The sequence below is a fragment of the Alexandromys fortis genome, unplaced genomic scaffold, assembly GCF_014885135.2.
Source record: "Alexandromys fortis isolate MF-2015 unplaced genomic scaffold, M_Fortis_MF-2015_v1.1 scaffold_137, whole genome shotgun sequence".
In the NCBI taxonomy this organism is placed as follows: domain Eukaryota; kingdom Metazoa; phylum Chordata; class Mammalia; order Rodentia; family Cricetidae; genus Alexandromys; species Alexandromys fortis.
The window spans coordinates 2,666,048-2,689,823 of record NW_026068009.1 but is presented as its reverse complement, the minus strand read 5'-3'; the positions used below and the strand labels follow the sequence as shown (position 1 = coordinate 2,689,823).

Below are 23,776 nucleotides of genomic sequence, written 5' to 3'. Positions count from 1 at the left end.
GCAATTCAAACAGCTGCAGTGTTTAGCATATCCACTTAACTCACAAAATCATCTGAAAAACAAATGTTCTGGCTTGTCTTGTTGACCCCCAAATTAGATTACTCAAAGGCACTTGTTTTCTTGGTATTTTAAAATACGGAACCTGTTTAATCTATATGAATATGGGCGTGTATAATATGACATTTTATCCTTTAGTGGACCCTGGATGCTGTAGTATGGCTATTTCCTCTAACTTGAATCATTCCCTCTCAGGGATAATGGGATGGCTAAAGAAATCCACAAGAAACTTATAAAATTTATAAAATTCAACAGGAAGCTCCTCTGTAAGCAGGAAACGATGAAGCTCTGCTTTCCTGAACCCTCACCCATGCTAGACGGGAGCATTTTGGTGATGCAGTAGCGAATGAAGTCACGTGGTCCCTCAGTGACCCAAATAAACTCACAGACTCACCAGGATAAATGTTGGTAGAATAATTAATTTTTGGCTCTTGGTGCCCTATCTTGCTAAATAGATATTTGGTCAGGGTTTCTCAAGAAAAAGTCAGGCAACAAACACTTTATCACCCAAAGCCATTAGGAGATAGAGACTGAGAATTTTCTTCCATTAGCTGTTTCCATCTATTGCAGGTTTAGACTTTTACTTGCTCTTCTCAGAGTTGGGTTCTCATGCTGCCTTGAACGATAGGTAGAGAAAAAAAAGCCTTCCTTCAGAGCACCTGTTCTGCTTACATTTAGCCCTCTTTATAAGTTGCCCAGATATTTTACCTGAGATCTGAGCCTGTTCTCCCAAACTTTTTATGTTCTGGAGGCTTCAAGAACTACTAGAATCAAATGAGCACTTCCATTTTTCTTCCATTCTTGAGTTACTTCTACAGATTGTCGAATCTGTCAGGTCTCTCTTTTGTGCCTGTATTCATTTGGGATTATGAGATTCATAGTCCTCAGGTTGTCTGGGTTCTACTGCCCTAAGGGAGTTCTATTATTCAAGTCTGCTGCTAGAGCCTATAACAACCTTCACCTATGCTCAGTACCAGGAAGATCTTCCCTCCCCATGCAAGCCATTCTACTAACTGCATTCCTAGTTTCTTGGACATTTTAGGCCTACTCATCAAAAAGACATGCTTTGGCAGCTGTCAGTTTTGGCATTTTTCTTAGCAAGATTTCAGTGTGGAGGTCATAATGTTACAATAGTCTCATAATACACACTGGCCTTTGCCTGCACAATATAGAGAAAACATTCAAATTGCCTAGATCAATAAAATAACTGGATTTTATGTTAAAAATTCTTGATGTTTTTGTCACTGTTTTGTCTAGTGTAACTTACTCTTTATTACACTTCTCAGTTGAAATAACAAAAGTTGAAAATTAAAAGAAAAAAGGAATATTAAAAAGGAAATGATATTGCACTGAAAGAAAAAGTAAAATGTAATCAAAAACATTTTAATTAAATGGGATTTAACAAATCTTATTTTAGTTACTTAAATTATATTGGACAGAGCCACCTTGTGTCCAATATCTTTTTGAAGTCAAATAATAGGTGAAGTGTGATAAAAATTCACGTTTATTAAATAATTCACCTGTAGCTATATGAATAGCTAATCCAGAACCCAAGCTGTTCTCCTGTGGTTTCCTCCTCTTCCAAAATAAAACAAATGTCCCAGCGTCTATTCTTTCTGTGTTGTTCCTTGGCTTAGCACAGAAAAATGAGTTGCATTTTTTAAAAAAAATCATAGTGTGAAAAGCCAAGGACATAAACTGAAAGCTTGTGCTGCTCAAATTCTCCACAGCAATAGAATTCCATTTCTCTGCAGCTTCTCTGTGCTTTCTGTATTTACAGCTTTGGGAGGTTCGAAGGATCCATAAAATAATAGACTCATGTTTTCTGTCATTTTTTTCTTCTCTCTCTTTTTTTATTCTGGAAAGTTTCTTCACCATGAGCTTTGTGTTGTTACTTTTGTCCGGATCTGATTGTAGCACTGGCTTCTGAGTACTTATTGTGAGGATATAATCATTTACTGAGTCCTAAAAATGAGTTAAGATATTTTTAAAATTGTTACCACTGTTACTTCATTTTCCTGTGTTTCTTGTTTCATTTTAGGGGCCAATTATCTTCTTTCATTGATTTCCTTGTGGTCAAGAAGGCTTTCAGTCCTGACCTAGGCAAAGGAGGAATGATGGTTGTAAAAGACAATGTAGTCATTAATCAGTCATTTTGCATGCCAATTAAAAAAAATTACTCCATTTTAAGAAGTTGTCTTCAGCTTGGTTAAAGGTCAGGCGAGTTGACTTCTCATCATTGTTTTCTTACAGTTCCTCTTGTATAGGTAATTCTGCACTAGTTCTGCACTGCTTTGAGATGCCCATGACTATTCACCAATATTCGGACTCAGGAGTGTCTTTAGCAAATGGATGCTATTCTTTGGAAATGTAATTACCAAGAAGTATAGAATGTTGACAAGATTGCTCAGCTGGTAATGCGGTTACTGACAAGCCCGACAGTCATAGTTCAATACCCAGGAGCCAAACCATGGAAGAAGAAAACTGACTCCTGGTGCTGACTTCTGACCTCCACACCTAACTAGTAGCATGTGCACATGCACACGTACACAAGAAATAAACGAAGGAAGCAAAAATGTAAAGAAAGATAGAGCCTCATCCCTTAGTCCCTGTGATGACTGAGAATGTAACTTCGAATGGACGTCTTGCTCCAGTTTATAAAGTACTTTTCTCCTTAAGACATGTCTGTCAAGATCATGCAGCTTCTAGCTGCCTCTCTGAGAAATCAGGCCACCCTGCCTGCGGGGTCCTGTCTTTTTCTAGATAGAAAGTTGATTAAAAAAAAAATGTGTTCTGTGCGTTGGCCTTGAAGCGTCTCTCACCCTTAGTGATTTGGAACAAGCTCAAGACAATTTTAAATTGCAAGTTCCCTTTTCTTTGGTGCCTTTCTGTTTTGTGACTCCTTATGTGAAGGGTAGACGTCCCTCCCTGTGTCACGTGGTGTGGAGTGTCGCTCCTGCGCAAAGACTGTCAGAATTGGAAGCTCTGCTTTCCTGCAGTACTGACAGCCCCGTCTCTCTTCAAGACCCTATCATGCCTGCTGCCTGTAGTATAACTCAGTAACAAACTCACTGTTCTGCAGTTTGAAGGGTCTGTCTTCCCCCTCAAGAGTCGCAGTAAGCTGTATGTGATGGCTGCCCCTTCTAATTGAAGCTCCTTCTGGGACCTGAAGGCTTACTCTCCAACTCCAGGCCACGATGCTGTAACTACTAACAAACTCTCATGGTTAATTTGTCTCTGCCTTCCTTTTCTCTGGTCACCCGCCGGTTCCTTCTAATAAGCGCAGACCGTTTGCATTTGCTTTGGCTAAGGACTATTGACAAACACAGCTCGGGGAGGGTGTGTTTAGCCACTGTCCTGTGGCAGTACGTTTTCCCTGACAATGATGGGCTGCGATGTTGTGTTAACACTTGATTCTGACCCACCTACTATCTATCTTTGGAAAACAACTTTAACTGACGTGTGACTGTGTCCGTCTCTGCTGGTGGTTTTAGCAGCTTTCCAGCTTGGGCTTCTGTCGCTGCAGTTCAGACAGCGCAGTTCTTGAAGCCTAGACATCCATCCCCATTGGCAACCCATCTATTCTACTCTACTTTTGACCTTTTGTTTTCCTGCGTGTTTGGCAATTCTTAGTTGTCTGCTCATCTTTAACCACGAGAGAGTTAATAGTATATGTAGTGATGCGATGAATTCCTTTTGTTCATACTTTTCTTGAAAGAAATCTCTCCTGAACTGGAGTCCCCTGGGCAGATGTTCGTGAGAGATGGAGCTGGTGTCCTCTGGCAAGCTTGAGTGGATTAAGATACCCATGAAATTGTCAGACTCTGAAGCCTTTCTTCTATAATCAGCAACACATATACCCCCCCCCCCCAATGTTTGCATTTCAAAACCAACTTTAGTTTACTTGGACTGGAGAAAAAAAATGTGTGTGTGTCTGAGTGTGTGTGTGTGTATTTTTGTATGTGTGAAAGAGAGAGAGAGAATGAGGAGGAGGAAGCTTAGAAAGAGTAGGGAGAGGAGGAACAGGAAGATAAGGGTTAAGAGTTAGTACAATTGTTCTGAAGACATAATTTCAATTATTTTACCTGTGTTTTTTTAAAATTTATCTAACCTCAAGTTCACAGCAAATCAGCTGTTCTACCTGAAAAATCAGTTTTGCCACCACAAAGTGCCATCTCATAGGTATTTAAAAAGTTAAAATGATTTATTTATTTTTTACTTTTTGTGTAAGTTTATTTTGTCTTCATGTTTGTGCACCATCATACGCATGCAGTGCACAGTGCCCATGGTTGCCAGTAGAGGGCGACAGAGCTCCTGGAACTGGCCTTAACAGATGGTTGTACAAAAGCCACCTTTTGGGTACTGAGAATTGAATCTGTGCCCTCTGGGAGACCAGCCAGTGTTCTTACCGCTGAGCCGTGTCTCCAGTCCGTTCTCACATGTATTTTGATGTGAGCGCTACAGATAGTTTTTGGTATCTTTACTTTTTGATTTTAAATGAGTAATACACATTATTTATATTTATTGTGTATAAATATGTTATTTTGAACTATGTGTATATTGTGGAGTGGCTAAATCTCACTAAAGAACATTTCTATTGCTTCATATACTTACAATTGTTTTGGAGAACAGAATCCTTAATTTTTTTTTTTCTTCTAGGTCAGTGAAACATCTCAGAGAGTAAAGAAGTATGCTGCCAAACATGACAAGCTGAGTTTGAGCCTCAGAACCCATGTGGTAGAAAGAATCAATCCCACCCCAAGTTTTTTTCAATGTGGGTACATTTGTCATGGCACAAATGCACCTACCTCCTCAACACACACATATGTAAAATAAATTGATAAAATATGATAAATTGCTTTTCAAAACTTCGTCTTCCTTGTTCCTTCGGAAGGGACAGTTAAAAATAGTCAAGCTGATTGAGTTGGGTGGGGATTTGACTTATTGGCATAATTCTCATGTAGAAAGTCCAAGACACTGGAAAGAAAACCGAAAAGCATCCCTTTCCTTAAAGCAATCAATACTCTTCCTCTTAATGTATCTCCTAGAAACAGTCCACCCATTGGATGTATCCTTGTGGGTGATTTTATGTCTCCTTTATTGCTCTTTTAACATTTTCTACAAAAGGCAATGATGTGCGCTCTCTGCTGCTTTGCTTAGCGTTTCTAAGAAATGAAAGCCCAGTCAGATGGCAGCGCTTTAAGAGAGATGTCTCTGCTCAGCCATAGCATGAGCAAGCAGTTCCCTCGAGGTTGGATAAAATACCATGATATGTTCTGAAAAGGTGTCTCCTTGACGATCACTCAGGGAGATGAAGGTAGCACTGGCATTACTGTTCCTGCAAGGACACTTGTCTAGAAGAGAATGGGACCAGAACACCAGGGTCTCCCTAGAAGACAAAGATCAGGGCTCCATGCATCTGAAAATCTGATAAAAGAGTATCAGAAAGTCTATGTTCCTATTCTGAGGGCAATGGAAAGAAAATATTCCCTGACCCATGATTCTATCCCCACAGGTAGATGGAAATTAGTTTTGATAGGAGATATTTTTGATAGGAGATATTTTGAATTGTCTGGAAAACCTAAAACCATAAATTGTTTCATCGATTTTATGATATACTTCCTGTTTTCATTTTTTAAAAGATTGTCATATCACACAGATATGAACACAGCTCACAACGTCTGGACAAAATACTGGAGTTTAAAATGTCTTAGCCAAAGCCAAAGCATCTCTTTTGGAATGCATATTTATCCTTGCTTCAGAGAATTCACACGGGAAAATTTTCCTGAAAAATGGGCGGTTCACTATTAGCCATCCATGACCCTTATAAGACTCAGGGGCCCATCACATTTGACAGCTGCTAGTAATAGATGCTTTCAGCCCTGCATGAGAGATGGAACGGTAGCTGCAGAAAAGACATTCATGACAATGAACACTTTTGGAAATGCCTTTGGGGAACAGGAAATTAAAATCAATACAAAAACCAAGTCTTAACAGATCTGAATATGAACCAAATGGACAAGCCTTATGTGATCTGAGTTCCTAATTTGTATACGGGAGTGATTTTCATTTTTCCTTTAATGATGGAATGATGAGATTGTTATGTCTCTCACTTTTTTTTTAAACCTTTTAAAATTCACACTGCAAGACAAGGGATGCGCAGTTTAGGAAGACACCTCTTCTTTGTATTTCATTTATTTAGTTTTTATACATTTTCTTGAATACTTTTTTAAATATTAGAACTATGGAGAACTGTCTTGTTGTGTGTTGTTCGGGATTTCTGAGAAGTGTCATTTTATTTCAGTAAATGAAACATTCTAGACTAAGTATTTGACTATCTTTTATCTGTATTGAATGCTGGGCCTTGATTTCATAACTCACAATTGTCTACTTTCTTTTAGAAGTACACAGACTTGAGAAGCCTTTTGAGTGATGTTGGCTAACACCATCAGTTAAAGCATAAACTAAAGAGGCAGTTTAATGTGTCTCTCCCTGTGGGTGTCAATTTTCTTTATTTGAAATGCCAGTCCTAGAGGGCTCAAAGTTTTGCACAAAACTGTGAGTTGGTAACATGCTAGCTAATGGGCAGGCACAGTGGGGAGAATGATGGAGATCACCCATCAAACGGCTGGTGTGTTAGTGGCAGCATTTTGTGTATGAACCATAGCGTTATAAAGAAATTGTTTTGATTTACTTTCTTTCCTGACTCCTTTATACATCTAAGTAGCACAAAGAATGAGAAAACCCTGAGAATTTTATGTTGTCAAGGGCATTTTTACATGGTATATTCTGCAGAAAAATTCTTTTATTTTTTGTTTCTGCAAAGGCAAAAATCTCCTTTTTTATATTTTTTAAGTTGATGGACATGGCTTGTGTTCATACTTACCCTTGTGATAAATATTCCAAAATCACAGTGTGAAGCAAACGTCTGCTTACAATTAAAAAAATAGTCTTAGGCATTGATGGTTGAAAGTGACAATCTTTGATGGTTGCCAAATCTCCACGTCTCTTTATGACAGGAAATAAAAGCAAATTATTTTCATCTTGATTTGACAATGTCACCTTGTCAAAGAATTCTTTCTTAGATAGATGAAAAATTATATTACAAATGTTTCAGAATTAAAAAAAAAACAAATCACAGGAACTTTTCAGAGGTTCAGACTTCAAAGATATGTCACCCACATGAAGGTATATGAAATGGCGGACAAATGAGCAAGAGTTAATGGAACTTTTGTCTATCAGCGTTGTACACTGCACATACTCCAGTGAAGCCACAAGCCAATCAAACCTTCGCTGCAGGTGTGAGTATCTGTGGAGATGAACCCGGTAACTCAGAGTCCTTCAACGGTGGTTCTGTTAATGTTTTAGACCAGATGCCTTATTTGGGGGAGTTATCTCGGGCACTTTAGGATATTAAGAGTATCCCTTTTCTCCGCTGGTAGATTCAGCCTATTGCAGTAATCAGGTTTCTTGGCATCCAGATGTTCCTAGTGAAAGAGGAGACATGGTTGCTACTGGTTGAGAAATATTGCAACATTGCCATTGTAAATCTAGGCTGAAGCAAGGTTGGGGAGAGGGGCAAAGAGCCCTGGGGATTACTGTCTGTCTGTCCTTTAGTGGACCAAACTGAGACAAAATGACATCTAAAACATCAAGCTTGTCCTGGGATATCTTTGGTGATAATAAATTTTTGTTTCCTCTTTTGTTTTTCTGCACTCTGTGAAAAGAAAAGAAGGCTTTTTTGTTTGTTTTTTATTTGAACTTTTTTCTATCAGAAGGCAAGGTGAGAAAACCTGTTTTCTTCTGAGACTTGTGCCTTTTGTGAAGGACAGAGAAGACAAGAGAGGCCTGTGTGACAGGCTTGGATTCTGGAACTAGATGGGAAGTCTGCAGCTCAGCTCTCTAAGATCAACTGGGTGATCTTTTCAAAGATTTTACCTTCCTCATGTCTGCATTTTCTACCAAAAACGTCGGATAAGGATTAAGAAGTCCTTAGGGTTAAAAGAGATAATATGTGTGGCAGGCTTAGGACAGCACTCAGTGACTAGAAATGATGAATTGATAGGAAAGGATGGAAAGAAAGCACTTATAAGAAAAATGGAGACCTAAGCTGATTAGAAATTTATAACCTCCTTGGTGTAATTAAGCCACACATATTTAACAAGCACTTTACAGTGACCAGTTTGGTACTCTCATCATGTCTTAGATACACCACAGATAAAGTTTGCTATACCGTAGGTGAAACCATGAACTCTTAAGTGGAGAAACTTGCTACAGTTTCTGGATATAAAGTACTTGGCCCATGGATAGACATTAGCTCCATCTTCCCTGTTAGAGACAAAATTGTTGGAATTGTGCCTTTGCTTGCCATGGCCACCATGATCTGGATATTTTTCCTTCATCTCAGCTCAGATATGATACAGTTTTGAATCCCTTTCACTTAGTTCATTACAACGATGCGATCAGGATTTCCAAACTGTTGGAGCACAAGCGAGGCTTATCAGACCCCAGAAGAGCCATTTTCTGATTGTTGCCAGAGCATAGAGAGCAAGAACAAACACAAAGAAATAGCTGCCAGGAGCCCAAATCCTCTGAGCCTACTTAAGTTTTTTTTATTCAGAGATAGAAACACATAGAGAAATTTAGCTATAACCCGAAGCACTGACTAACTGAAGCAATATAATATTTTTATAGTTTAAATTAGAAAGGAAATGGGTGGGAAGCATGCTTTTGTTATTTCCTAGTATTGTGAGCCCAGGTACTTTGGATTTGGAGAAACTACTGCTAGGGCTGGATCCTTGCTGTACACATAAGTTCACGCCGAGTTCCACTTCTTGATGTTAGAAGGAAGTTAGTGTTGGACTGGGAGATGGCTCAGTGGTTAAGTGTACTCGCTGCTCCCCAAGAGGACCTGGGTTAGAGTCCCAGCACCCACATGGCATCTTAGAACTTTCTGTAATGCCAGTTTAAGAGCATCTGATGACGCTTTCTGGTGTCATGTCACCGTGCATGGAGTTAGATGAGGCAGAACACCCATACACATGAAATAAAATATTAAAGTTAAAAAATGAAAAAGAAGTTAGTTATTAAAAATCCCAACTTATATCAGATGTATAGCAAATCTCATCTGGCCGTTATTATTTTTATAGCTATAGTCTCTATCTTCTGCTCTAAGACCTTAGTGCTGGCATGTGATTTAATTGCATAGAGCAAACACAAACTGTCTGAAATGTCTCATGTTTGGGAGAAGTTCTGTGTAATACGACCTGGGCCAAGTTCATCACGATCTCTACAAGGACCATTTTGCATCCCTTTTCCAGGGATGCGGGTTCTATACATGACTGGGAACACCGAGATGCTTTTCTTAGTCTGTTTTAAAGGTATCTATGGAAAAATGGCCTCTTGTTTATTCTAAGACTCTTTGGTTTGTGATTTCAGAACTTACACAGATAGCGTGGAAGGAGCAGTGTAGGACTGTTTCACTTGTACCAACAGACAGATGTGAGGCATAGAACTAAGGTTCATCAGTCACATGCACATGCTACAAATTATACTTCAGAAAATGTGGGCCTTCCTGCACCCATGCACTTACGTTTAGGTTTCTCTAAACCAAAGTAAATCTCCAAGTTACCCTTTCTCCTTATTTTTGTGTTAGTGGGAAATGTGCTGACTCACTTTTAGCAGAGTTTTCTTACCTAAACGAGTTGGAAAAGAATATATACACTTCCTCAGAGGTTGTAGATTTCCTGAGAAGACTGACAATCTCTCCCCATCGTTAGCTCATCCTAGTTATGTTTATAGACCCTTGCAAGGTGGATACTTTCACTGCAGCTGTGCCAAGCAGACACAGGCTTTGCTGTGCCTGGGGCCCTGGTGCATGGGTCTGGCCTCAAATCTGATGTTGCTTACTTTTCTGTGTCCTATTTTTCTGTATTAGAACATTTATCACAACAGAGAGGGTTTTGATTCTCTCTCTATTGCAATACCCTGCTGCTAATTATTATAAAAGTCTTTCTCCAACTGCACTTTATAGTTTTAATTCCCCAGGTTCCTAATTTATTACCACAGGTTTATTCTCCTTCAGTGCAGGCTTGGAGAATGCTGTCCCCATCTCCAGTTCCCAGATAGGGCTTTGGATTTCTCTTTGAAATTTCTCCTGGCTTTGTGTCTCCTTGCCTTCGCCTGGCAGTAAGAAGTTGTTAGAGATAGCCCTGGCTTTTGGCAGGGAAAGAACAGCTTCCAGGCTAAGTGATACCTGAAAAAAAAATCTACCCACTGTGCTGAAGTAATTTCTTTCTGATGCTCCAAGTGCCAGGCCATCCAGAACCTTTGTGGCTATAGCAACCCTGGGTTTAATTGCTTCGTATGTTCTCCAAATGACATATAAGGGAACAGGATGAAGTCGAATGGAGAAATCCAGGGTTTGATCTCCTATTTAGCAAGGAGACTTGAATGACAGTCTAGCTTTTCCCATTCTTTTTCTTTTGGCAGAAATTTTATTTTTGTCCCTATGTGCAATTTTTCTTTTCATTTTTTTCCCAGATTTTAAATCTCTTATATGTTTCCTGAAGGGGACAACCCAGTCTATTTCTTTTACACAAAAGAATGCAGAGAACGTGTGTGTTTGATCTCTTGAGTGACTGCAGTGTAGTGGTGCTGAAAGAGACTGCTTTTGATCTTAATTCACACCTCTTGCAGAGGACAGGGAGATACTTTACTGAAATAAACTTATGAAATGAGAGTAAATTAACGAGCACCACACCAGCATGAAATGCATAAAAATAGGACTCTTAGTTTGCAATGTGCTTGTCTTTATCATTGAGAAGCACTATTCAAACACAAAGGAGTATGCTGATTGGGAAACCCTCACAAGTCAAAGAGGTCAATTTGATTTGTACTCTATTATTTTCCCCATCATTTTACACTGCACAGGGAATAACTTGATTTCATATTTTTATTGAGGGACATTGGGGATTTCTATTTTTAGAGTTAAAGACTAGGAAGACCCTGGTGATGCATGCCTATGATACCAGTTCTTGGGAAACTGAAGCAGAAGAATGAGGAGCACAAAGCCAGCCTCTGTGCTCCAAAGAAAGACACTGTCTCCAAAGTTAGACAATTAACAGACTGGCCAACCAACCTGTCAGCCAACCAACCAACTGAACACACAAGCAAATGCAAAGTCAAAGGTGAAACCACTTTTAACTAGTCATGGTCTTCAGAATTGTATATTTGGAAGACAATTTGTTGAACTGAACTTTTCCTTAGTAAAAGGTGATTATCTTATTTATGATTATTGAATTAATCTCTTCAGTGGTTAGGAGAAACAAATTTAAATATTCACTTTCTGTTTACTTGAGGTTTTGGCAGTTTGTCATAAGGGGAACGGACTATCATTTTCTGAATATGTTTCTCAAACAAAACATCTGTTCCCAAAGCATGATAAAGTTTTCACTTGACCATTGAGAGGGAATCAAGCAATTTTCTATGAAGAGCAATGGAATGCTTTAATGTTTCAGGGGCTGGGATGTAAGCTCAGTTGACAGAGGGCTGATTTCCAACACTTTAGATGATGGCATGGGTGTGCCCACTGTAATCCCAGCTCTCCAGAGGTGGAGGTAAGAGGATCAAAAGTTCAAGAACATCCCTGAACTTCATAGTGAGTGTGAGGTTAGCCTGGCTTAAAGAGGCTCTGTGTTTTAAAAAAACATCCAGACTTAGACTTGAAATACATTTTTATAGAAAAGATTAATTTGGACACATTTAGCACAATATTCTTTTAATGACAAATTGTGAACCTGCTCATCTGTACCCATTTGACAGTTGTCTATAAAAGCATCTTAAGTGACATTCTGTCTTGTTTAAAAAGAGAACTAGATGACATTAGACTGCAAACCTACTCTCAACAACATCTGGTAAGCAAATGCCTTTGAGTGGCACTTTGAAGACCATTCAGTGATCTCTGATGGAAATTAAGTTAATATGTTGAATTCACAGTACACATTTCAATATACCTTGAAGTTCCCAAGTCTTGTTATTTCTTGACTGCTCATGGGCACGTGATATTTGTCATGATGATCTTGATGCATTTGAAGACACTTTGTTCTCATTGTGTGATTTGAAATTTTAAATGTATCCATGGAGTGTTGTGGCCACCACCAGAATAAATTTTAAAATATTTTCATAATTCTGGAAAGCACTCTCAAACCAACCAGCAGTCACTTCTTACTTACCTCTTCATCAGACTTCAGCAATCACTAATCAATTTTCTGTGTCCATGAACTCAATTCTTTGTATTTTTTATAAATATAGCTATACGTTTTATATCTATATTCTTGTATCAAGGCTCATCCACATTTTAGAATGGGTTAGAGCTTTCTTCCTGTGTGGCTGTCTAACAACTCCTAACAGCTAAGCCTATTCATTTCTTTTGTTCCTTCTATGATCCGTAGAGATTTGACTGTTTCCATTCTTTGCAAGTTTTTGACTGAACATTTTCATTTCTCTTGAATATATGCTTGAGAGTGGGCTTCAGACTGTAAGAGCCTGTTCCATATCTGAGGGGTTGCCAAACTATCTGCTAAAGTGGTTGGATTTAACTTGTTTCAAATTTTATTGTACCTCTACTTTCAAAGGGGATTCAGGTCAATTTCATCTAAGTACTGGGGTTGGCATTGTGATTCCCTGTGTTTTTAAGGTGATCACACTGCTTCGGCTCACAAAAGTGTGCGAACCATTACAATAATCGGAAGGCTTTCTTATCATAGAGTGACTGTAATACAGTTGAGTAGTGCATGCATAGATGCATGTTTGTGTTTGTGCACATGTGTGTGTGTATTGTGTTGTACTAAGTGGTGTATAAGCACATAAGTGTCACTTTATGTCAAGACCAGAGTAAAACATTAGATATTTTCCTCTACTGCTATCTGCCTTATTGCCTTGAGTCTCTTTCTTTATCAGATACCCACTGTTTAAGCTAGTCAGACTGGATTTTTACCTGTTTGCTTCCCTCAATCTGGGGTTATGGCACAGTCAGCGTTTTTACATTTACGTTGGGGGTTTGAACTCAGAGTTTTGATACTTGTGCAGCAAGTGTTTTTACCCACTGATCCATCTCTTTACACTCCTTTCCTATTATATGTCTTTTAGTGCAAGGTGAAAATATAAGTACTTGGAATCTTGCTAGAGCTTATTGCTCTATGTGCTCAACTACCCTCAAGTGGTGAAGGTTAGTCTTGTCTCATCAAGGACTTAAGACTGCAAACAGATCTCGATCCTTCTCTGTAAAAGAAACAGTTGAAGATGCTGTCCAGGGATGTTTATACAGTTTGCTTTGTCTATATGCCATGGTGCCTTATGAGAAGATAAAAGGAAGCCTGAGAATTATTGGTAAGTGTATAAAATACTTAGAAAGTTAGAGCCAGAGCTGGGGTAATTTGGAAAGGAACTTTTTCTGGGTTGAATAACATCTGTGGAGATGAAGGGAGCTAACAGAGACAAGGAACTGTGCTGCACTCTGAGGTATTACAGTGACTAGTGGCTTTGAACAATCTAAACAACTTTGAAATACTTATTCTAGGTAGACCACTCTGGTGGCCCCTGTGGCTTCCTACAGAGGGCTTCAGGTACTGTTAATGAAGGCATGGGAGACTTCCTGCTTTCTAGTCATGGAGGAGCAGTTCTCTGAACAGCATGAGGCTCCAGAGACTCCGGGACAGCTGTCTTGGACAGCTTGTAAGAGTCACCTGGGGCTATTGCTGACATGAGGAGCCACTGATGAGAAGAGCCAGTGTCTAGGGAGGGCATTCTCCAAGAATAGTCTGCAAAGTCATTGCCCTCAGCATCTTCTCTTGGGATAAAAATTTTAAGTAACAATTTGGAGAGCACTTAGTTTCTTGATGGTATTGTCCAGCCTCTGCCAACTGAGCAAGTCAAGACAAAAAAAAAAGTTGCCATCTATTCCTTGTAATTCCTAAGGCAACACAGGACTTTTATTTTTCAATCATTTTTTTTCTGTATCAAAACCAAACAGATAATAAATTGTTTAGAAAATATGCCTGGAAACCGTTCCCCCTCAAGCCTATAATAGAGAAACCTGTGGTTGTTTAAAATTGGTGTGCCAGTGCTTATGAGCAGCCCTAGTAGAAGCTAAAGATGCTGCTGAAGCCTGACATGTTCAAGATCGCCCCTCCCTCCTCTCAGTAGACTCAGCCAGCCTCCATGTCAGCAGCACTGAAAGAATACAAGAAGCACTAACGTGTAAGCAAGTGAAAACTTCCACAAAAGTTTAGTTATGACTGTGTATTTGTCTACTTTGAAAGGAATCTGTTGATTCTGTTAAAGGTTGGAAAAACAAAACTAATTGAAACTGGACCAACCATGGAGGATCTTGGTTAGATCTATGCTTGATTTGGTTTTGGTCTCACCTCCAACACTTCTGGTCTAAATGACTTGAGGAAGGAGACTCATTCTTTCTGAGTTTTGATCTTTTCATTATGGGATATAAGTACTACCTGCTTCTAGAGATTGAGAGCTTGGGCTTTTGTTAGGATTAGTGAATTGGCGAGACAAAACATGACATTAGCTTTTTTTCTTTCCATGATACAGTCTGAGAGATATGATACCACCTGGGGGTGCAGAAACGGGCTTCTTCTCTCTGCCTCTTAAAGAAATGAGGGGTAGAAAAGACATGTTATTGTACAGGGAGTCCTGACATAACCACCCTCCTATACCAGAGAACTCAGGATCTCTCTTGAAGTATTTAGTCTCATTATTGAAAAATAAAATGGGCTCAAATGGAAATTCAAGCAGAATTTAATAGAGAAACCCCAGAATGAGCAAGATCTATGTCTCGCGCCTGGCAAGAGTAAAGGAAGAGGATAGAGAAGAAAGGGGAGGGGAGTGAGCTATGCTATTTAAATAAACAGGCATAAAGCTTATCCACATGGTGGAGAGGGAGACTGTAGCGAGAGAGACTGAGAAGCCCAAAGTACTAGGGAATTTAAAAGCATATGTAGGCTCTGGCCTACAACAACAACAATAACAACAAAAAGTAAAGCTACAGAAAGGGATAGGAGCAGAACTCAAGAGAATTTCGTGGTGGCTCTTGGGGACTGGAATAGGGGTTCTGGGAAGGGAAGGCACATTTTATTCAAGTCAGTCACCCTTTCTAGGGGTGCTTCTTTAGCTGAGTCCTTGACATGTCCAAGGTGGATCAACTCTTAAGGGAGGAGACAAGGGTGGGTCTTCACTAAGAGGAAGATTTGGTCATTTATTGTAACGATTACAGTTGGAAGCTGAGACATTTCCAAATAATAAATTTCTTAGTCTATGAAGAAAATGAGATGGCAGCAGAGTCAGCTGTGAAGATTTTGGATAGATCCTTGATTTCAATTGTTTTATTTATTTGTGCACATGAGACGAAACAAGGACCAAGCATACTCATGAAAGAATATACCTCTTCTCATTGTCTTTAGGCCTCACTTCTCTTCCTGGAACCATTTCCTTTATGATCCAATGTATGTATTTTTTTGTGTGGGGAAGGGACAGGCACAGAGATGCCCTAGGTTTGTTGGTATTGGGTGTCTTCATGGGTCACTCTCCAACTTTTCTTTTGAGTCAAAGTCTTTCCTTGAACCCGGTAGTCACTGATTGTCTGCACAGTCTAGCTAACAAGCCTGGGAATCTGTATTTCTTATCTTCTGCTCCAACCACTCAGTATTAAAATTATAAACATGCATGACCATGCCTGACTTTTTAAAATGGCTAGTAGGGGTCCTGAACCCAGGTCCTCATGCTTGCACAGGAAGCACTGTATCAACTGAGCCTCAGGCCCTCTGATGAAGTATTTTAGATTCAAAAATAAACCTTGCATTTCTGACTGAAAATATTGATGTTAAGAACCCAGTTTTCATGAGCCCCTTTGACCCAAGGCAAGCCGAAGTAAATGATGGGAAGCTCAGTTTAATAGTCTGGATATCAGAAAACAAATCTAACAGCACCAGGATGACAGGACCAGCATGAAGACAGTGCAGCAGAGGAAGGAGCTTTGCTAGAAAATAGAAGCATTTAGATTCAAGTCCCAGTGTGTGTGTGTGTGTGTGTGTGTGTGTGTGTGTGTGCGCGCGCGCGCGCGTGGGCACGCGCACGCATTCACGCACATGTGTGTTTTACACTAGAGACAAATACGCTCAGAAATCAGGAGAGAATTATCTGTGGTCCAGAATAGAGAATAATGTAATAGCTTAGCTGAAGATGGAACATTGTAGATCAATAAGGAAAAGGCTCTCTTAGGGTCTGGGCTTGAATTAATATGAGATAACATGAATGAGTGATGTCTTAGCTCCCTCTTTTACTGCTGTGACAAAATATCTGGTCAGAGAAACTCAAAGAAGAAAGAGTTTAGTTTTGCTTCACAGTTAGACAGTGCAGGAGTTTGGGACAGACTTATTCACTCAGCATGTGCAAGCAGGAGGCTGTAAATCATGAAAGGTCTTGCTCAGCTAGCCTTCCACTCTTTAGACAATCTGGGACTCCAGACTGGAATGGTACAGCCTTTATTTAAGATGGGTATTCCCACCTCACTCAATCTTCCTTAGGATATCCTTTATAGACACGCCAGAGCTGTCTGCAAGGAGACTGTATATACTATGAAGTGAGCAATCAATATTAGACATTACAAGTGTTAAACAAAGCAAACAAGCAAGCAAACAAAGAAAAAAAGTCTCAAGATCTCCATATATTCCTGAACTAGCTCAAAAGTATTAGAGCATATTTGATATTTTCCTCAAGTGTACAATAATGTATTCCACACTCCCTTTGGATAATACAAATATTGAATCTACTAAAACTAGGCAGTCATTATTAGAAAATGACAGAAATGGAAAAATTTGGGTCTAAATTTGGTAAAGATATTTTACCCTTTTATGCCCATAGTTTACAAACTTGAGGACTCTTGGTCTGATAGGGGAGTGATTTGTTACTGTATTACTAAATGGGTGTTAGCACTTGAATGTGAAATGGTTCAGAGGAGGCAAAGGTTAGGTTAGTTCACACCTCCAAACCTTGGGTTTTATCTATATAATGTTGCCAGCCAGAAGTAATGGAATGGTTTAGCACTTTTAATTTCCAAGCCATTCATGCTTAGTCATACAAATAAAGTACCTTTCCAAGGCTGAGCTGAATGGCTGCCCACACTCCCACACTGCTGTAGGGACCGGAAGTGTGCCACAGGAGAGACTAGTTTGAATGAGCCCAACACCTGCCCAAATTTAGGTAGAAGCATAACAGCTGCCAAGGTGGTTTTAACCAAGAGGGCAGATGCAACTAAGCCCAGAACAATATTTTTGAAGTATAAAGCATTTTTTAAAAAAGGTGAATTTTTATTTTTATTTATTTTTTGTTTCCAGATGACTTTGTCACTGGAATTAGACTATTTTGGAGAAAGACAATCCAAACCAAAGGCTGTGGAACTTTGAAGTGTTATGGTAGATCAGACCAAAAGTGGATTAATATCCTTGTAATAATCTGTAGTGTTTTAATCTGAAGGGATTCTAGCCAGCCCCAGTTTGGCAAACATGGCTTTGGGGTGCCTTGCTCTTTTCTCCTATCCTCTCTGCCTTGTTAAGAACCTTTAGATTACATTCCCAAAACTAGCTCCCAGAGCCTAGTCCGTTACTTGGTCACAATTTAAGCTGACTACCAAGGTCTAGCTATCAAGGTATTTAAGTCTGGCAATCAAAAATCCCTTTTGGCTCACCTAATTAATATGCCTAATTAAAATTAACCATCTCATTCTACACAGGGTTTTTCCTATTTCCTGTGGGCCACATCTGTCTCCTTTCTATCTGTCCTTCCTGGTTTCCTCTCCTCTTCCTTGTTCCCTTCCCCTTCTCCTTCTTCCTCTATTCTCTGTCTTTGTCCCTTCTCCCTGCCCTCTGTCCCTGTGGACAAATAAACCTCCTTTGTGCTGAGAACTTAGTCTTGGCATGTCTTGAGCTGACTCTGAGGTTCTTTACAGAATCTGTCCTGTGTTAACTGGATGCTTTGTTTATGGTGACCTTCTAGCTGTCTAAAAAACTGGCAAAGGAGAGGTTACTTTTGAGGATGCTAAGCAAGATTTTGGATAGACTAGAATTCACCAGCATATTCTAGTTCACTGGGATTCAAAATCTGTGAAATTCCATCTTGGAAAAGAAAGAAAGAGATACTTTAAATTTACAGAGTTCCTTTTTCTTTTTTTTCTAGAAATACAGTTTGACCATGGGAAGCAGCTTTGGTCCAATGAGGCAATGCCCAGACAGGAGGAGTCACGGGCATTTGGCTTCTAAGATATCATGGTCACCTTCTACCCCTGTGTCCTGACTCCTTTTGTTGAAGAATGTCTGGAACCTCTGAATCCCATGTAGTTAGTTTCTCTTATTTTACTGCCTTTATTTTTTTCCTTAACAACAAGCAAGGAACTCATTAGAAAGAGCAAAGCATTCTGTCTGGTGATGTGGGATTTCCCTCTGTATGCTATGATTACCATTAATGAAGAAAGAAACTGCCATGGCCCGTTGATAGGGCAGAACTTAGGTAGGCAAGGAAAACGAAATGGCAATGGTGGGAGAAAGGAGGTGGAGTTAGGAGAGAAGCCATGCAGCCCTGCCAAGACAGATGCCAGAACTTTAGCTGGTAAGCTATAGCCGCATGGTGATACACAGATGAGTCGAAATGGGTTAATATTAATATGTAAGAGTTAACCAATCAGAAGCTAGAGCTAGTGGGCCAAGTAGTGATTTAATTAAAACAGTTTCTATGTGATTATTTCTGGGCTAAGTGGCCAGGAACTAACCAGCGGCTTCCCCTCATTCCAACAGTCTGGCAGCAGGAAAGATGTGGAGGTGATTAAGGAGTAGTTGGTTACGCCCTCAGAAACTGACATCTTGTTTCAGTTAGCAGTTTTATATGTGCCAAGGGGACATATGACCTGAGAAGACATCGAGCACATTGCTTCCCTTGAAGAAGGAACTCTGTCCTTCAACTTGACTGAGGTCCAGATACAATACACAGATACATGGCCTCAGGTGAGACAGTTAAGCCATTTCTACAGCTTGTTAAGTCAACCCACAGGCTTCGTCTGAGTTCTGTTGCAGGAGCTGTTGGAGTCATTGCTGTATGCCTTGCAAAGACTCGAATCTTGTAAAGATCTCGTAAGGAATCAAACACAGAATCAACGATCAATTGGCTGATTTGTGGGAGAGCACTTGTATAAACAATCGTTTTCAGAAAATGCTCCACTAGGAAGGTTTCTTTGTACTGTACAGAGATTTGCTGCCACAGTTACTGGGTGTCATGCTGGAGAAGGCCATAAACCTTAGAGTGAATGATTTTTGTGAGTGATAAATTCATGCATGAAGATAGCTCAGTCCACTCGCAGCAGAGATTTTTGCAAGAGGCTTTCAGAGGATTTTCACCAAATCCTCTGAAATTCACAAAATCCCTTAGAAATTGTCAAGATTTGCTTGCAAGTGGCTGGAGAGATCACCACTGGCCCCAGGGTCAGTGCTCTCTCTGTGGGATGAGATCTGGGATTTTTTTGGGGGGGGGGCATCTTCACGGGTGCCAAAGCATGCTTTCTTTGGGGCATTCCTTTCCTGGCCATCTACTTCACATGTCGTGACCATGTGAAGGCTTCGTTGGAAATGTAGATGGACAGATGAGCCAGGAAGCCTGCTCCTAGCTGGTACTACAGTTGGTATCATGCGCTGGTAAAACCACTTACAGTGGTGTTATGAACCGCTTCAGAAAGATACTATGGGAAGAAGGCTCAAAACCTTCGTGGAATGGAGCTGGTGCTGGTGGGTTCTGATCCTTGCCCAAGTTTGGTGTCACCTTGCTGACTTATGAATTGCCTCAGTGATGGCTGAACAACAGTTTTGAAGGAGTACAACCTGTGGGATTTGAACTCATTCATAAATCCTACATTTCTCTGCTTGCTCCCGATCCTGACCATGTTGGGGGCTATAAATTGGCAATTGCAACATTTCAAGGGATTGAAAATGAATTTGGGATTTATCTACCCATCTCTTCAAGCCATCAGCATCTACCTCAACAGTGACAAATGGGGGCCAGTAGGAGGATTGACCTGGGATGTGGCTATAAAATGGTTGAAGCTGCAATAAGTACAATCTCTGATTGAAGCATGACTTCGTCCCTTCTGCATTAGTCTTATTTAAATTCAGGTCAAGACTTCTTTTCTTTTCCTTTCTTTTCTTTTTTGGAACAAGGTTTCTCTGTGTAACAGCTTTGGCTGTCCTGGAACTCACTCTGTATACCAGGCTGGCCTCAAATTCACAAAAATCCACTTGCCACTGCCTACCAAGTGCTGGGATTAAAGGCATACATCACACAATCTGGCAGGTCAGGGCTTTTTAAATATCAAATGCAATCAGTCATTTTCTGGATTTTTTTTTAATACATTGGCTCTCAGTACACATTTTATGTTTGCATGTTTTCTGTACTGGGTTTGGTCAATGCTAACGTGATCTGGAATAAGTCTGAAGGGAAATGAGGGTGGCTTCCTACCTGGACTAGGATGATGGACTCGTTGAGGCCATTGAAAAGCAGCCATCTTTTCTTAAGCAAGGAAAGCAAAGAGTTCTGAGAATGAGTAAATGAATATAAAAGTGGGCATATATCAGTAAGAATGAAAAACACTGTAATAAATGAAGAAGAAGAAGATGATGATGATACCCCAATACCCAGCCTGGATTCAAATTTTAAATATGAAAAATTTGGTCCCAATATGGAAGCTATTTAGTAATCATATTTTCTTACTTGTACCAGTCTACTAGGGAAAACTTTTGAATTTTAAGAAAGTGTTTTGGCATTTTCTTATAGAGATACTAAATTTTTATTTAGTTTTGGGTGCTTTGTATCATGGTCATGTATTTGTGTGTTTGTGAAGAGGTAAATTAACTGCTTTTAAAGTTAAACCCTTGGCTCATAGAGACTGAACCGACAACCAGGGAATCTGCATGGTTCTTCACTCTGCATATCTGTTACAGTTGTGCAAACTTGGCCCTCTTGTGGGACTCCTAACAGTGGGACCAGGAACTGTCTCCAACTCCTTTTTTTCTTTTAATTTGTTATTTATTCATTTATTTAGTCTCCAACTCTTTTACATGCTTTTGGGAACCTACTCCTCATACTGGGTCATCTTGCCCAGCCTTAATATATGGGGAGGAGCTTAGTCTTACTGCAACTTGACATACAATCTTTTTTTTGATACTCGTGGGAGGTCTGCCCTTTCCTAAACAGAAATGGTGGAGAAGTGGATTGGGGGTGGGTGGGAATAGAGGGGAGTGGGAGAGGGACTGGGAGGTGTGGGAGGGGAAACTATAGCCAGGCTGTAAAATAAATAAATAAATAAATAAATAAATAAATAAATAAATAAATGGATTTATTAAAAAATATAATCTCCTCACAAGCTTTCAATATTAATTTGCCTAGAAAGCTCTTCTTCTCAAGACAGAGTAGATTCCATCTCATTACCCAGGCCTGAAATCTGCTGCTTTTCTCTTGTTTCTTTCATTTCCCACTCTAGCTAAACCTTCCTGCTTTACCTTTTTGTAACTATGTATTTTTCCGCCAATCTACTGTCTACAACAGTCCAGTTGTTCCTCAGTGTGTCTACAAAAACGGTATCCTTGTTCCACGCAGTCCATGTGACTGTGTCTGGATTGACATGGTCTTCCCTCACCTGCTGTATCTTACTCTTTCTTTCAGTCTTCATATCTCTGGGTAACCTGTCTGGTCAATACAGGCTCAGTCACAGAGATTAGGGCTGCTCCTCGCATCTCATTACCTTAGCAGGACTCTGGTGGTACTGTAGTAGGATTTTTCCACACTTATTGTACTTTATGGATCTGTAAATAAGCTCCTACAGTTTCTACACAAAGCTGAGATGATTTATTTTTAAAATATTTTTATTAGTGTTTTGATAAGTTGATAATTGCATACAACGTAGTTTGACTATATTTACCCTCCATGCCTTTCACACACATATTCACCCAGATTTATTGTGCAGGATGATAGACATGAACCTATTTTCATTCTTCTACATGCTCCTATCTAGTCTGACCAGCACCATTCATAGAATATGCTGTTTTCTTCAGTATATATTCTTGACCTCTTTGTCAGAATTCAGGTATTAATAGGTGCATGGATTTAGGTCCATATCACCAACTTTATTGCATTGATCAAGGCGTCTGATTTTATACCAGTACCAAACTATTTTTATTTCTATGGGTCTGTAGTATAACTGAAAATCAGAAATGGCGCCACCTCCATCATTTCTGTTATCGTCGGTCACTGCTTTTGTCATCCGTGTTTCTTTGTGTTTGTAGATGAAGTTTAGGGTTACTTTTTTCAATTTATTTGAAGAAAAGCTTTGAAGTTTTGATGAGGTTTGAACTGAAGTTTAAATTACTTTTGGCAGGATGGGAATTTTAACAGCGTCTATTTTACCAGTTCATAAGCGAGGGGAGTTTTTCCATCTTCTGGTCTCATTTTCAATTTATTTCTTTAATGTTTTAAAGGTTTTAAAAAGACTATACAAGTCTTTTACTTTCTTAGTTATGTTTATTCCAAGATATTTATGAGTCTATAGTGAAAGAAACTTTTTTTTTTTTGTTCTCAGTATGTTTGGCATTGATTTATAGAAAAGCTTCAGGTTTTTGTGTGCCTATTTTGTATTTTGCTGCTTTGCTGAAAGTGTTTATCAGTTGTAAAAGTTTTCTGGTGGAGTTTTTGGGGTCTCTTACATATAGAATCATGTCATCTGCAAATAGATAGACTTCTTCCTTTCTTATTCGTATTCTCTTATCTCTTTCAGTTGTCTTACTGCTCTAGTGAAGATTTCAAGTACTATGTTGAATAGGCACTGAGAGTGTGGCCATCCTTGTCTTGTTCATGATTTAAGTAGAAATTTTTTGAGTTTTCATCCATTTAGTGTGATATTCGCTATGAGCTTGTTGTATGGCCTTTATTATGTTAAAATGTTTCTCTCCTATCTGTAGATTTCCTAAGACTTTTATCTTCAATGGGTGTTGGATTTTGTCAAAGGCATTTTCTGCATCTAATGAGATGACCATGTGGTTTCAGTCCCTGAGTATGTTTATGTGGTGGATTACATTTATGGATGTTGAGATTATTCCTTTATGACTAAAAATTTCCTCGATGTGTTTTAAACATATTTTATTTATCCATTCCTCTGTTGTTGAAGACATAGGTTGCTTCCATAATTTACCTGTTGTGAGTAGTGCTCCAATAAATATCGATGTGCAAGTGTCTCTGTGATTTGTTGACTTGGAGTCATCTGGATGAATGAGCAAGAGTATGGGCAAACAGGAATGGGTAGCAGTGAGAAAGTGGATCAAAATAGTATAGGGTTCTCTGTCCTCAGCTGCCCCAGGAACTAACTGGGGACATCGCCCTGGGCACCTGGGAGCACCAAATCTCTTGCCAACCCTAAGATGGCTCCCTTAATTAAGATGTGTGCTTCCCTGCTCCCCTATCCAACCTTCCTTTATCCCAAACATCCCGTTTCCCAAGTTCCCCCCAACCTCCCCTTCTCACTTTTCTCTCCCCATCTCCCCTTACCTCCCTCCCCCCCCACCCCCAAGATCCCATTTTTTGCCCGGCAATCTTGTCTACTTCCCATAATCAGGAGGAT

General features: G+C 39.6%; 1 pseudogene; it reads left to right on the top strand.

Annotated features, from left to right (window-relative positions):
* Nucleotides 1–20,175, top strand: part of LOC126513459 (electrogenic aspartate/glutamate antiporter SLC25A13, mitochondrial-like) — a 64,368-nt pseudogene extending 44,193 nt beyond the window's left edge.
* The last annotated feature ends 3,601 nt before the right edge of the window (nucleotides 20,176–23,776 follow it).